Source organism: Gorilla gorilla, chromosome 18 (genome assembly GCF_029281585.2).
Source record: "Gorilla gorilla gorilla isolate KB3781 chromosome 18, NHGRI_mGorGor1-v2.1_pri, whole genome shotgun sequence".
Classification (NCBI taxonomy): Eukaryota; Metazoa; Chordata; class Mammalia; order Primates; family Hominidae; genus Gorilla; species Gorilla gorilla.
This window is the reverse complement of record NC_073242.2, coordinates 52,032,623-52,048,512: the sequence shown is the minus strand read 5'-3', so window position 1 is coordinate 52,048,512 and position 15,890 is coordinate 52,032,623.

The following is a 15,890-nucleotide window of genomic DNA, read 5'->3' as shown; positions in this document are numbered from 1 at the left end:
GGAATGGAATGGAATGGAATGGAATTCAATTTTATGGAATGGAAGGGAGTGGAATGGAGTGGAGTGGAGTGGAGTGGAGTGCAGTGGAGTGGAATGGAATGGAGTGGAATGGAATGGAATGGAATGGAATGGAATGGAATGGAATGGAATTCAATGGAGTGGAATGGAATGGAATGGAATGGAATGGAATGGAATGGAATTCAATGCAATGGAATGGAATGGAATCGAATGGAGTCAAATGGAATGGAATGGAATAGAATGGAATCAACCCGAGTAGAACGGAATGGAACGCAACGGAACGGAACGGAACGGAACGGAACGGAATGGAATGTAATGGAATGGAATGGAATGGAATGGAATGGAGCGGAATGGAATGCAATGGAATGGAATGGAATGGAATGGAATGGAATGCAATGGAATGGAGTCGAATGGAATCGAATGGAATGGAATGGAATAGAATGGAATCAACCCGAGTAGAACGGTACGGAACGGAACGGAACGGAACGGAACGGAATGGAATGATCAACCCGTGTAGAATGGAATGGAATGGAATTGAATAGAATGGAATCAACCCTAGTTGAACGGAACGGAACGCAACGGAACGGAACGGAACGGAACGGAATGGAATGGAATGGAAAGGAACGGAATTCAATGGAATGGAATGGAATGGAATGGAATTCTATGGAATGGAATGGAATTCAATGGAATGGAATGGAATGGAATGGAATGGAATGGAATGGAATGGAATGGAATGGAATGGAATTCAATGGAATGGAATGGAATGGAATGGAATGGAATTCAATGGAATGGAATGGAATGGAATGGAATGGAATGGAATGGAATGGAATGGAATCGAATGGAATCGAATGGAATCGAATGGAATCGAATGGAATCGAATGGAATGGAATGGAATAGAATGCAATCAACCCGAGTAGAATGGAATGGAATGGAATGGAATGGGATGGAATGGAATAGAATGGAATGGAATGGAATGGAATGGAATTCAAATGGAATGGAATGGAATGGAATTCTATGGAATGGAATGGAGTGGAATCGAATGGAATCGAATGGAATCGAATGGAATCGAATGGGATCGAATGGAATGGAATGGAATAGAATGGAATCAACCAGAGTAGAACGGAGCGGAACGCAACGGAACGGAACGGAATGGAAAGGATTGGAATGGAATGGAATGGAACGGAATTCAAAGGAATGGAATGGAACAGAATGGAATTCAATGGAAAGGAATGGAATGGAATGGAATGGAATTCAATGGAATGGAATGGAATGGAATGGAATGGAATGGAATGGAATGGAATGGAATGGAACGGAATTCTATGGAAAGGAATGGAATGGAATTCAATGGAATGGAATGGAATGGAATGGAAAGGAATTCAATGGAATGGAATGGAATGGAATGGAATTCAATGGAATGGAATGGAATTCAATGGAATGGAATGGAATGGAATGGAATGGAATGGAATGGGATGGAATGGAATGGAATGGAATGGAATGGAATGGAATTCAAAGGAATGGAATGGAATGGAATGGAATGGAATGGAATTCAATGGAATGGAATGGAGTGGAATCGAATGGAATCGAATGGAATCGAATGAGATCGAATGGAATGGAATGGCATAGAATGGAATCAACCCGAGTAGAACGGAATGGAATGGAATGGAATGGAATGGAATGGAATGGAATGGAATTCAATGGAATGGAATGGAATGGAATGGAATGGAATGGAATGGAATGGAATGGAATCAACCCGAGTAGAACGGAATGGCACGCAACGGAACGGAACGGAACGGAACGGGACGGAACGGAACGGAATGGAATATAATGCAACGGAATTCAATGGAATGGAATGGAATGGAATGGAATTCAATGGAATCGAATGGAATCGAATGGAATCGATTGGAATCGAATGGAATCGAATAGAATGGAATGGAATAGAATTTAATCAACCCGAGTAGAGAGGAACGGAACGCAACGGAACGGAACGGAACGGAACGGGACGGAACGGAACGGAATGGAATGGAATGGAACGGAATTCAATTGAATGGAATGGAATGGAATGGAATTCAATGGAATGGAATGGAATGGAATGGAATGGAATTCAATGGAATGGAATGGAATGGAATGGAATGGAATGGAATGGAATGGAATGGAATGGAATGGAATGGAATGGAATGGAATGGAATTCAATGGAATGGAATGGAGTGGAATGGAATGGAATCGAATGGAATTGAATGGAATCGAATGGAATCAAATGGGATCGAATGGAATGGAATGGAATAGAATGGAATCAACCCGAGTAGAACGGAATGGAATGGAATGGAATGGAATGGAACGGAATTCAATGGAATGTTATGGAACGGAATGGAATTCAATGGAATGGAATGGAATGGAATGGAATGGAATTCAATGGAATGGAATGGAATGGAATGGAACGGAATTCAATGGAATGTTATGGAACGGAATGGAATTCAATGGAATGGAATGGAATGGAATGGAATGGAATTCAATGGAATGGAATGGAATGGAATGGAATGGAATGGAATGGAATGGAATGGAATTCCATGGAATGGAATGGAATGGAATGGAATGGAATGGAATGGAATGGAATGGAATGGAATGGAATGGAATGGAATGGAATTCCATGGAATGGAATGGAATGGAATCGATTGGAATGGAATGGAATGGAATGGAATGGAATGGAATGGAATGGAATAGAATGGAATCAACCCGAGTAGAACGGAATGGAATGGAATGGAATGTAATGGAATGGAATGGAATGGAATGGAATGGAATGGAATGTACCAAAGTAGAACGGAATGGAATGGAATGGAATGGAATGGAATGGAATGGAATGGAATGTACCCGAGTAGAACGGAATTTAATGGAATGGAATGGATTGGAATGGAATGGAATGGAATGGAATGGAATGTAACCGAGTAGAACGGAATGGAATGTAATTGAATGGAATGTAACCGAGTTGAACGGAACGGAATGGAATGGAATGGAATGGAATGGAATGGAATGGAATTGAGTGCAATGCAATGCAATGGAATGCAATGGAATGGAAAGGAATGGAATGGAATTCAATGGAATGGAATGGAATGGAATGGAATTCTATGGAATGGAATGGAATGGAATTCAATGGAATGGAATGGAATGGAATGGAATGGAATGGAATTCTATGGAATGGAATGGAATGGATTGGAATGGAATGGAATGGAATGGAATGGAATGGAATGGAATGGAATGGACACCAGTAGAATGGAATGGAATGGAATGGAATGGAATGGAATGGAATGGAATGGAATTCAATGGAATGGAATGGAATGGAAAGGAATTCAATGGAATGGAATGGAATGGAATTCAATGGAATGGAATGGAATGGTATGGAATTCTATGGAATGGAATGGAGTGGAATCGAATGGAATCGAATGGAATCGAATGGAATGGAATGGAATAGAATGGAATCAACCCGAGTAGAACGGAACGGAACGCAACGGAACGGAACGGAACGGAACGGGACGGAACGGAACGGAATGGAATGGAATGGAACGGAATTCCATGGAATGGAATGGAATGGAATGGAATTCAATGGAATGGAATGGAATGGAATGGAATGGAATGGAATTCAATGGAATGGAATGGAATGGAATGGAATGGAATGGAATTCAATGGAATGGAATTCAATGGAATTCAATGGAATGGAATGCAATGGAATGGAATGGAATGGAATGGAATGGAATGGAATTCAATGGAATAGAATGGAATGGAATGGAATGGAAACGAATGGAATCGAATGGAATCGAATGGAATCGAATGGAATCGAATGGAATGGAATGGAATAGAATGGAATCAACCCGAGTAGAACGGAATGGAATGGAATGGAATGGAATGGAATGGAATGGAATGGAATGGAATGGAATGAAATGTTATGGAATGGAATGGAATGGAATTCAATGCAATTCAATTGAATGGAATGGAAGGGAATGGAATGGAGTGGAGTGGAGTGGAGTGGAGTGGAGTGGAGTGGAATGGAGTGGAATGGAATGGAATGGAATGGAATGGAATGGAATGGAATGGAATGGAATTCAATTTTATGGAATGGAAGGGAGTGGAATGGAGTGGAGTGGAGTGGAGTGGAGTGCAGTGGAGTGGAATGGAATGGAGTGGAATGGAATGGAATGGAATGGAATGGAATGGAATGGAATGGAATGGAATTCAATGGAGTGGAATGGAATGGAATGGAATGGAATGGAATGGAATGGAATTCAATGCAATGGAATGGAATGGAATCGAATGGAGTCAAATGGAATGGAATGGAATAGAATGGAATCAACCCGAGTAGAACGGAATGGAACGCAACGGAACGGAACGGAACGGAACGGAACGGAATGGAATGTAATGGAATGGAATGGAATGGAATGGAATGGAGCGGAATGGAATGCAATGGAATGGAATGGAATGGAATGGAATGGAATGGAATGGAATGGAATGGAGTCGAATGGAATCGAATGGAATGGAATGGAATAGAATGGAATCAACCCGAGTAGAACGGTACGGAACGGAACGGAACGGAACGGAACGGAATGGAATGATCAACCCGTGTAGAATGGAATGGAATGGAATTGAATAGAATGGAATCAACCCTAGTTGAACGGAACGGAACGCAACGGAACGGAACGGAACGGAACGGAATGGAATGGAATGGAAAGGAACGGAATTCAATGGAATGGAATGGAATGGAATGGAATTCTATGGAATGGAATGGAATTCAATGGAATGGAATGGAATGGAATGGAATGGAATGGAATGGAATGGAATGGAATGGAATTCAATGGAATGGAATGGAATGGAATGGAATGGAATTCAATGGAATGGAATGGAATGGAATGGAATGGAATGGAATGGAATGGAATCGAATGGAATCGAATGGAATCGAATGGAATCGAATGGAATCGAATGGAATGGAATGGAATAGAATGCAATCAACCCGAGTAGAATGGAATGGAATGGAATGGAATGGGATGGAATGGAATAGAATGGAATGGAATGGAATGGAATGGAATTCAAATGGAATGGAATGGAATGGAATTCTATGGAATGGAATGGAGTGGAATCGAATGGAATCGAATGGAATCGAATGGAATCGAATGGGATCGAATGGAATGGAATGGAATAGAATGGAATCAACCCGAGTAGAACGGAGCGGAACGCAACGGAACGGAACGGAACGGAACGGAACGGAAAGGATTGGAATGGAATGGAATGGAACGGAATTCAAAGGAATGGAATGGAACAGAAAGGAATTCAATGGAAAGGAATGGAATGGAATGGAATGGAATTCAATGGAATGGAATGGAATGGAATGGAATGGAATGGAATGGAATGGAACGGAATTCTATGGAAAGGAATGGAATGGAATTCAATGGAATGGAATGGAATGGAATGGAACGGAATTCAATGGAATGGAATGGAATGGAATGGAATTCAATGGAATGGAATGGAATTCAATGGAATGGAATGGAATGGAATGGAATGGAATGGAATGGAATGGGATGGAATGGAATGGAATGGAATGGAATGGAATGGAATTCAAAGGAATGGAATGGAATGGAATGGAATGGAATGGAATGGAATGGAATGGAATGGAATGGAATGGAATGGAATGGAATCAACCCGAGTAGAACGGAACGGCACGCAACGGAACGGAACGGAACGGAACGGGACGGAACGGAACGGAATGGAATATAATGCAACGGAATTCAATGGAATGGAATGGAATGGAATGGAATTCAATGGAATCGAATGGAATCGAATGGAATCGATTGGAATCGAATGGAATCGAATAGAATGGAATGGAATAGAATTTAATCAACCCGAGTAGAGAGGAACGGAACGCAACGGAACGGAACGGAACGGAACGGGACGGAACGGAACGGAATGGAATGGAATGGAACGGAATTCAATTGAATGGAATGGAATGGAATGGAATTCAATGGAATGGAATGGAATGGAATGGAATGGAATTCAATGGAATGGAATGGAATGGAATGGAATGGAATGGAATGGAATGGAATGTACCAAAGTAGAACGGAATGGAATGGAATGGAATGGAATGCAATGGAATGGAATGGAATGGAATGGAATGGAATGGAATGGAATGGACACCAGTAGAATGGAATGGACTGGAATGGAATGGAATGGAATGGAATGGACAGGAGCAGAACGGAATGGAATGCAATGGAATGGAATGGAATGTACCGGAGCAGAACGGAATGGAATGAAATGGAAATGGAAAGGGAATGGAAATAGAACGGGAATGGAAATGGAACGGGAACGGAAATGGAACGGGAACGGAAATGGAACGGGAACGGAAATGGAACGGGAATGGAAATGGAACGGGAACGGAAACGGAACGAGAACGGAAATGGAGTGGGAACGGAAACGGAACGGGAACGGAAATGGAACGGGAATGGTAACGGAACGGGAATGGAAATGGAACGGGAATGGAAAAGGAACGGGAATGGAAATGGATCGGGAATGGAAATGGAACGGGAATGGTAATGGAACTGGAATGGAAATGGAACGGGAATGGAAAAGAAACGGGAATGGAAATGGAACGGGAATGGAAAAGGAATGGGAATGGAAATGGAATGGAATGGAATGGAATGGAATGGAATGGAATGTACCGGAGTGGAGTGGAGTGGAGTGGAGTGGAGTAGAGTGCACTGGAACGGAATGGAATGGAATGGAATGGAATGGAACGGAACGGAATGTACCCGAGAAGCACGGAATGGAATGGAATGGAATGGAATGGAATGGAATGGAATGGAATGTACCGGAGTGGAGTGGAGTGGAATGGAGTGGAGTGGAGTGGAGTGGAGTGGAATGGAATGGAATGGAATGGAATGGAATGGAATGCAATGGAATGCAATGGAATGGAAAGGAATGGAATGGAATGGAATGGAATGGAATGGAATGGAATGGAATGGACACCAGTAGAATGGAATGGAATGGAATGGAATGGAATGGAATGGAATGGAATGGAATGCAATGGAATGGAATGGAATGGAATGGACACCAGTAGAATGGAATGGAATGGAATGGAATGGAATGGAATGGAATGGAATGGAATGGAATCTACCCGAGTAGAACGGAATGGAACGGAATGGAATGGAATGGAATGGACAGGAGCAGAACGGAATGGAATGCAATGGAATGGAATGGAATGTACCCGAGCAGAACGGAATGGAATGAAATGGAAATGGAAAGGGAATGGAAATGGAACGGGAATGGAAATGGAACGGGAACGGAAACGGAACGAGAACGGAAATGGAACGGGAACGGAAACGGAACGGGAACGGAAATGGAACGGGAATGGTAACGGAACGGGAATGGAAATGGAACGGGAATGGAAATGGAACGGGAATGGAAATGGATCGGGAATGGAAATGGAACGGGAATGGTAATGGAACTGGAATGGAAATGGAACGGGAATGGAAAAGAAACGGGAATGGAAATGGAACGGGAATGGAAATGGAATGGTAATGGAAATGGAATGGAATGGAATGGAATGGAATGGAATGGAATGTACCGGAGTGGAGTGGAGTGGAGTGGAGTGGAGTAGAGTGCACTGGAACGGAATGGAATGGAATGGAATGGAATGGAATGGAATGGAACGGAACGGAATGTACCTGAGAAGCACGGAATGGAATGGAATGGAATGGAATGGAATGGAATGGAATGTACCGGAGTGGAGTGGAGTGGAATGGAGTGGAGTGGAGTGGAGTGGAGTGGAATGGAATGGAATGGAATGGAATGGAATGCAGTGGAATGCAATGGAATGGAAAGGAATGGAATGGAATGGAATGGAATGGAATGGAATGGAATGGAATGGAATGGACACCAGTAGAATGGAATGGAATGGAATGGAATGGAATGGAATGGAATGGAATGGAATGGAATGGAATGGAATTCAATGGAATGGAATGGAATGGAATGGAATTCTATGGAATGGAATGGAATGGAATTCAATGGAATGGAATGGAATGGAATGGAATGGAATGGAATTCTATGGAATGGAATGGAATGGAATGGAATGGAATGGAATGGAATGGAATGGAATGGAATGGAATGGACACCAGTAGAATGGAATGGAATGGAATGGAATGGAATGGAATTCAATGGAATGGAATGGAATGGAAAGGAATTCAATGGAATGGAATGGAATGGAATTCTATGGAATGGAATGGAATGGAATGGAATTCTATGGAATGGAATGGAGTGGAATCGAATGGAATCGAATGGAATCGAATGGAATGGAATGGAATAGAATGGAATCAACCCGAGTAGAACGGAACGGAACGCAACGGAACGGAACGGAACGGAACGGGACGGAACGGAACGGAATGGAATGGAATGGAACGGAATTCCATGGAATGGAATGGAATGGAATGGAATTCAATGGAATGGAATGGAATGGAATGGAATGGAATGGAATTCAATGGAATGGAATTCAATGGAATTCAATGGAATGGAATGCAATGGAATGGAATGGAATGGAATGGAATGGAATGGAATTCAATGGAATAGAATGGAATGGAATGGAATGGAAACGAATGGAATCGAATGGAATCGAATGGAATCGAATGGAATCGAATGGAATGGAATGGAATAGAATGGAATCAACCCGAGTAGAACGGAATGGAATGGAATGGAATGGAATGGAATGGAATGGAATGGAATGGAATGGAATGAAATGTTATGGAATGGAATGGAATGGAATTCAATGCAATTCAATTGAATGGAATGGAAGGGAATGGAATGGAGTGGAGTGGAGTGGAGTGGAGTGGAGTGGAATGGAATGGAGTGGAATGGAATGGAATGGAATGGAATGGAATGGAATGGAATGGAATGGAATGGAATGGAATTCAATGGAGTGGAATGGAATGGAATGGAATGGAATGGAATGGAATGGAATTCAATGCAATGGAATGGAATGGAATCGAATGGAGTCAAATGGAATGGAATGGAATAGAATGGAATCAACCCGAGTAGAACGGAATGGAACGCAACGGAACGGAACGGAACGGAACGGAACGGAATGGAATGTAATGGAATGGAATGGAATGGAATGGAATGGAGCGGAATGGAATGCAATGGAATGGAATGGAATGGAATGGAATGGAATGCAATGGAATGGAGTCGAATGGAATCGAATGGAATGGAATGGAATAGAATGGAATCAACCCGAGTAGAACGGTACGGAACGGAACGGAACGGAACGGAACGGAATGGAATGATCAACCCGTGTAGAATGGAATGGAATGGAATTGAATAGAATGGAATCAACCCTAGTTGAACGGAACGGAACGCAACGGAACGGAACGGAACGGAACGGAATGGAATGGAATGGAAAGGAACGGAATTCAATGGAATGGAATGGAATGGAATGGAATTCTATGGAATGGAATGGAATTCAATGGAATGGAATGGAATGGAATGGAATGGAATGGAATGGAATGGAATGGAATGGAATGGAATTCAATGGAATGGAATGGAATGGAATGGAATGGAATTCAATGGAATGGAATGGAATGGAATGGAATGGAATGGAATGGAATGGAATCGAATGGAATCGAATGGAATCGAATGGAATCGAATGGAATGGAATGGAATAGAATGCAATCAACCCGAGTAGAATGGAATGGAATGGAATGGAATGGGATGGAATGGAATAGAATGGAATGGAATGGAATGGAATGGAATTCAAATGGAATGGAATGGAATGGAATTCTATGGAATGGAATGGAGTGGAATCGAATGGAATCGAATGGAATCGAATGGAATCGAATGGGATCGAATGGAATGGAATGGAATAGAATGGAATCAACCCGAGTAGAACGGAGCGGAACGCAACGGAACGGAACGGAATGGAAAGGATTGGAATGGAATGGAATGGAACGGAATTCAAAGGAATGGAATGGAACAGAATGGAATTCAATGGAAAGGAATGGAATGGAATGGAATGGAATTCAATGGAATGGAATGGAATGGAATGGAATGGAATGGAATGGAATGGAATGGAATGGAACGGAATTCTATGGAAAGGAATGGAATGGAATTCAATGGAATGGAATGGAATGGAATGGAACGGAATTCAATGGAATGGAATGGAATGGAATGGAATTCAATGGAATGGAATGGAATTCAATGGAATGGAATGGAATGGAATGGAATGGAATGGAATGGGATGGAATGGAATGGAATGGAATGGAATGGAATGGAATTCAAAGGAATGGAATGGAATGGAATGGAATGGAATGGAATTCAATGGAATGGAATGGAGTGGAATCGAATGGAATCGAATGGAATCGAATGAGATCGAATGGAATGGAATGGCATAGAATGGAATCAACCCGAGTAGAACGGAATGGAATGGAATGGAATGGAATGGAATGGAATGGAATGGAATTCAATGGAATGGAATGGAATGGAATGGAATGGAATGGAATGGAATGGAATGGAATCAACCCGAGTAGAACGGAATGGCACGCAACGGAACGGAACGGAACGGAACGGGACGGAACGGAACGGAATGGAATATAATGCAACGGAATTCAATGGAATGGAATGGAATGGAATGGAATTCAATGGAATCGAATGGAATCGAATGGAATCGATTGGAATCGAATGGAATCGAATAGAATGGAATGGAATAGAATTTAATCAACCCGAGTAGAGAGGAACGGAACGCAACGGAACGGAACGGAACGGAACGGGACGGAACGGAACGGAATGGAATGGAATGGAACGGAATTCAATTGAATGGAATGGAATGGAATGGAATTCAATGGAATGGAATGGAATGGAATGGAATGGAATTCAATGGAATGGAATGGAATGGAATGGAATGGAATGGAATGGAATGGAATGGAATGGAATGGAATGGAATGGAATGGAATGGAATGGAATGGAATTCAATGGAATGGAATGGAGTGGAATGGAATGGAATCGAATGGAATTGAATGGAATCGAATGGAATCAAATGGGATCGAATGGAATGGAATGGAATAGAATGGAATCAACCCGAGTAGAACGGAATGGAATGGAATGGAATGGAATGGAACGGAATTCAATGGAATGTTATGGAACGGAATGGAATTCAATGGAATGGAATGGAATGGAATGGAATGGAATTCAATGGAATGGAATGGAATGGAATGGAACGGAATTCAATGGAATGTTATGGAACGGAATGGAATTCAATGGAATGGAATGGAATGGAATGGAATGGAATTCAATGGAATGGAATGGAATGGAATGGAATGGAATGGAATGGAATGGAATGGAATGGAATTCCATGGAATGGAATGGAATGGAATGGAATGGAATGGAATGGAATGGAATGGAATGGAATGGAATGGAATGGAATTCCATGGAATGGAATGGAATGGAATCGATTGGAATGGAATGGAATGGAATGGAATGGAATGGAATGGAATGGAATAGAATGGAATCAACCCGAGTAGAACGGAATGGAATGGAATGGAATGTAATGGAATGGAATGGAATGGAATGGAATGGAATGGAATGTACCAAAGTAGAACGGAATGGAATGGAATGGAATGGAATGGAATGGAATGGAATGGAATGTACCCGAGTAGAACGGAATTTAATGGAATGGAATGGATTGGAATGGAATGGAATGGAATGGAATGGAATGTAACCGAGTAGAACGGAATGGAATGTAATTGAATGGAATGTAACCGAGTTGAACGGAACGGAATGGAATGGAATGGAATGGAATGGAATGGAATGGAATTGAGTGCAATGCAATGCAATGGAATGCAATGGAATGGAAAGGAATGGAATGGAATTCAATGGAATGGAATGGAATGGAATGGAATTCTATGGAATGGAATGGAATGGAATTCAATGGAATGGAATGGAATGGAATGGAATGGAATGGAATTCTATGGAATGGAATGGAATGGATTGGAATGGAATGGAATGGAATGGAATGGAATGGAATGGAATGGACACCAGTAGAATGGAATGGAATGGAATGGAATGGAATGGAATGGAATGGAATGGAATTCAATGGAATGGAATGGAATGGAAAGGAATTCAATGGAATGGAATGGAATGGAATTCAATGGAATGGAATGGAATGGTATGGAATTCTATGGAATGGAATGGAGTGGAATCGAATGGAATCGAATGGAATCGAATGGAATGGAATGGAATAGAATGGAATCAACCCGAGTAGAACGGAACGGAACGCAACGGAACGGAACGGAACGGAACGGGACGGAACGGAACGGAATGGAATGGAATGGAACGGAATTCCATGGAATGGAATGGAATGGAATGGAATTCAATGGAATGGAATGGAATGGAATGGAATGGAATGGAATTCAATGGAATGGAATGGAATGGAATGGAATGGAATGGAATTCAATGGAATGGAATTCAATGGAATTCAATGGAATGGAATGCAATGGAATGGAATGGAATGGAATGGAATGGAATGGAATTCAATGGAATAGAATGGAATGGAATGGAATGGAAACGAATGGAATCGAATGGAATCGAATGGAATCGAATGGAATCGAATGGAATGGAATGGAATAGAATGGAATCAACCCGAGTAGAACGGAATGGAATGGAATGGAATGGAATGGAATGGAATGGAATGGAATGGAATGGAATGAAATGTTATGGAATGGAATGGAATGGAATTCAATGCAATTCAATTGAATGGAATGGAAGGGAATGGAATGGAGTGGAGTGGAGTGGAGTGGAGTGGAGTGGAGTGGAATGGAGTGGAATGGAATGGAATGGAATGGAATGGAATGGAATGGAATGGAATGGAATTCAATTTTATGGAATGGAAGGGAGTGGAATGGAGTGGAGTGGAGTGGAGTGGAGTGCAGTGGAGTGGAATGGAATGGAGTGGAATGGAATGGAATGGAATGGAATGGAATGGAATGGAATGGAATGGAATTCAATGGAGTGGAATGGAATGGAATGGAATGGAATGGAATGGAATGGAATTCAATGCAATGGAATGGAATGGAATCGAATGGAGTCAAATGGAATGGAATGGAATAGAATGGAATCAACCCGAGTAGAACGGAATGGAACGCAACGGAACGGAACGGAACGGAACGGAACGGAATGGAATGTAATGGAATGGAATGGAATGGAATGGAATGGAGCGGAATGGAATGCAATGGAATGGAATGGAATGGAATGGAATGGAATGGAATGGAATGGAATGGAGTCGAATGGAATCGAATGGAATGGAATGGAATAGAATGGAATCAACCCGAGTAGAACGGTACGGAACGGAACGGAACGGAACGGAACGGAATGGAATGATCAACCCGTGTAGAATGGAATGGAATGGAATTGAATAGAATGGAATCAACCCTAGTTGAACGGAACGGAACGCAACGGAACGGAACGGAACGGAACGGAATGGAATGGAATGGAAAGGAACGGAATTCAATGGAATGGAATGGAATGGAATGGAATTCTATGGAATGGAATGGAATTCAATGGAATGGAATGGAATGGAATGGAATGGAATGGAATGGAATGGAATGGAATTCAATGGAATGGAATGGAATGGAATGGAATGGAATTCAATGGAATGGAATGGAATGGAATGGAATGGAATGGAATGGAATGGAATCGAATGGAATCGAATGGAATCGAATGGAATCGAATGGAATCGAATGGAATGGAATGGAATAGAATGCAATCAACCCGAGTAGAATGGAATGGAATGGAATGGAATGGGATGGAATGGAATAGAATGGAATGGAATGGAATGGAATGGAATTCAAATGGAATGGAATGGAATGGAATTCTATGGAATGGAATGGAGTGGAATCGAATGGAATCGAATGGAATCGAATGGAATCGAATGGGATCGAATGGAATGGAATGGAATAGAATGGAATCAACCCGAGTAGAACGGAGCGGAACGCAACGGAACGGAACGGAACGGAACGGAACGGAAAGGATTGGAATGGAATGGAATGGAACGGAATTCAAAGGAATGGAATGGAACAGAAAGGAATTCAATGGAAAGGAATGGAATGGAATGGAATGGAATTCAATGGAATGGAATGGAATGGAATGGAATGGAATGGAATGGAATGGAATGGAACGGAATTCTATGGAAAGGAATGGAATGGAATTCAATGGAATGGAATGGAATGGAATGGAACGGAATTCAATGGAATGGAATGGAATGGAATGGAATTCAATGGAATGGAATGGAATTCAATGGAATGGAATGGAATGGAATGGAATGGAATGGAATGGGATGGAATGGAATGGAATGGAATGGAATGGAATGGAATTCAAAGGAATGGAATGGAATGGAATGGAATGGAATGGAATGGAATGGAATGGAATGGAATGGAATGGAATGGAATCAACCCGAGTAGAACGGAACGGCACGCAACGGAACGGAACGGAACGGAACGGGACGGAACGGAACGGAATGGAATATAATGCAACGGAATTCAATGGAATGGAATGGAATGGAATGGAATTCAATGGAATCGAATGGAATCGAATGGAATCGATTGGAATCGAATGGAATCGAATAGAATGGAATGGAATAGAATTTAATCAACCCGAGTAGAGAGGAACGGAACGCAACGGAACGGAACGGAACGGAACGGGACGGAACGGAACGGAATGGAATGGAATGGAACGGAATTCAATTGAATGGAATGGAATGGAATGGAATTCAATGGAATGGAATGGAATGGAATGGAATGGAATTCAATGGAATGGAATGGAATGGAATGGAATGGAATGGAATGGAATGGAATGTACCAAAGTAGAACGGAATGGAATGGAATGGAATGGAATGCAATGGAATGGAATGGAATGGAATGGAATGGAATGGAATGGACACCAGTAGAATGGAATGGACTGGAATGGAATGGAATGGAATGGAATGGACAGGAGCAGAACGGAATGGAATGCAATGGAATGGAATGGAATGTACCGGAGCAGAACGGAATGGAATGAAATGGAAATGGAAAGGGAATGGAAATAGAACGGGAATGGAAATGGAACGGGAACGGAAATGGAACGGGAACGGAAATGGAACGGGAACGGAAATGGAACGGGAATGGAAATGGAACGGGAACGGAAACGGAACGAGAACGGAAATGGAGTGGGAACGGAAACGGAACGGGAACGGAAATGGAACGGGAATGGTAACGGAACGGGAATGGAAATGGAACGGGAATGGAAAAGGAACGGGAATGGAAATGGATCGGGAATGGAAATGGAACGGGAATGGTAATGGAACTGGAATGGAAATGGAACGGGAATGGAAAAGAAACGGGAATGGAAATGGAACGGGAATGGAAAAGGAATGGGAATGGAAATGGAATGGAATGGAATGGAATGGAATGGAATGGAATGTACCGGAGTGGAGTGGAGTGGAGTGGAGTGGAGTAGAGTGCACTGGAACGGAATGGAATGGAATGGAATGGAATGGAACGGAACGGAATGTACCCGAGAAGCACGGAATGGAATGGAATGGAATGGAATGGAATGGAATGGAATGGAATGTACCGGAGTGGAGTGGAGTGGAATGGAGTGGAGTGGAGTGGAGTGGAGTGGAATGGAATGGAATGGAATGGAATGGAATGGAATGCAATGGAATGCAATGGAATGGAAAGGAATGGAATGGAATGGAATGGAATGGAATGGAATGGAATGGAATGGACACCAGTAGAATGGAATGGAATGGAATGGAATGGAATGGAATGGAATGGAATGGAATTCAATGGAATGGAATGGAATGGAATGGAATTCTATGGAATGGA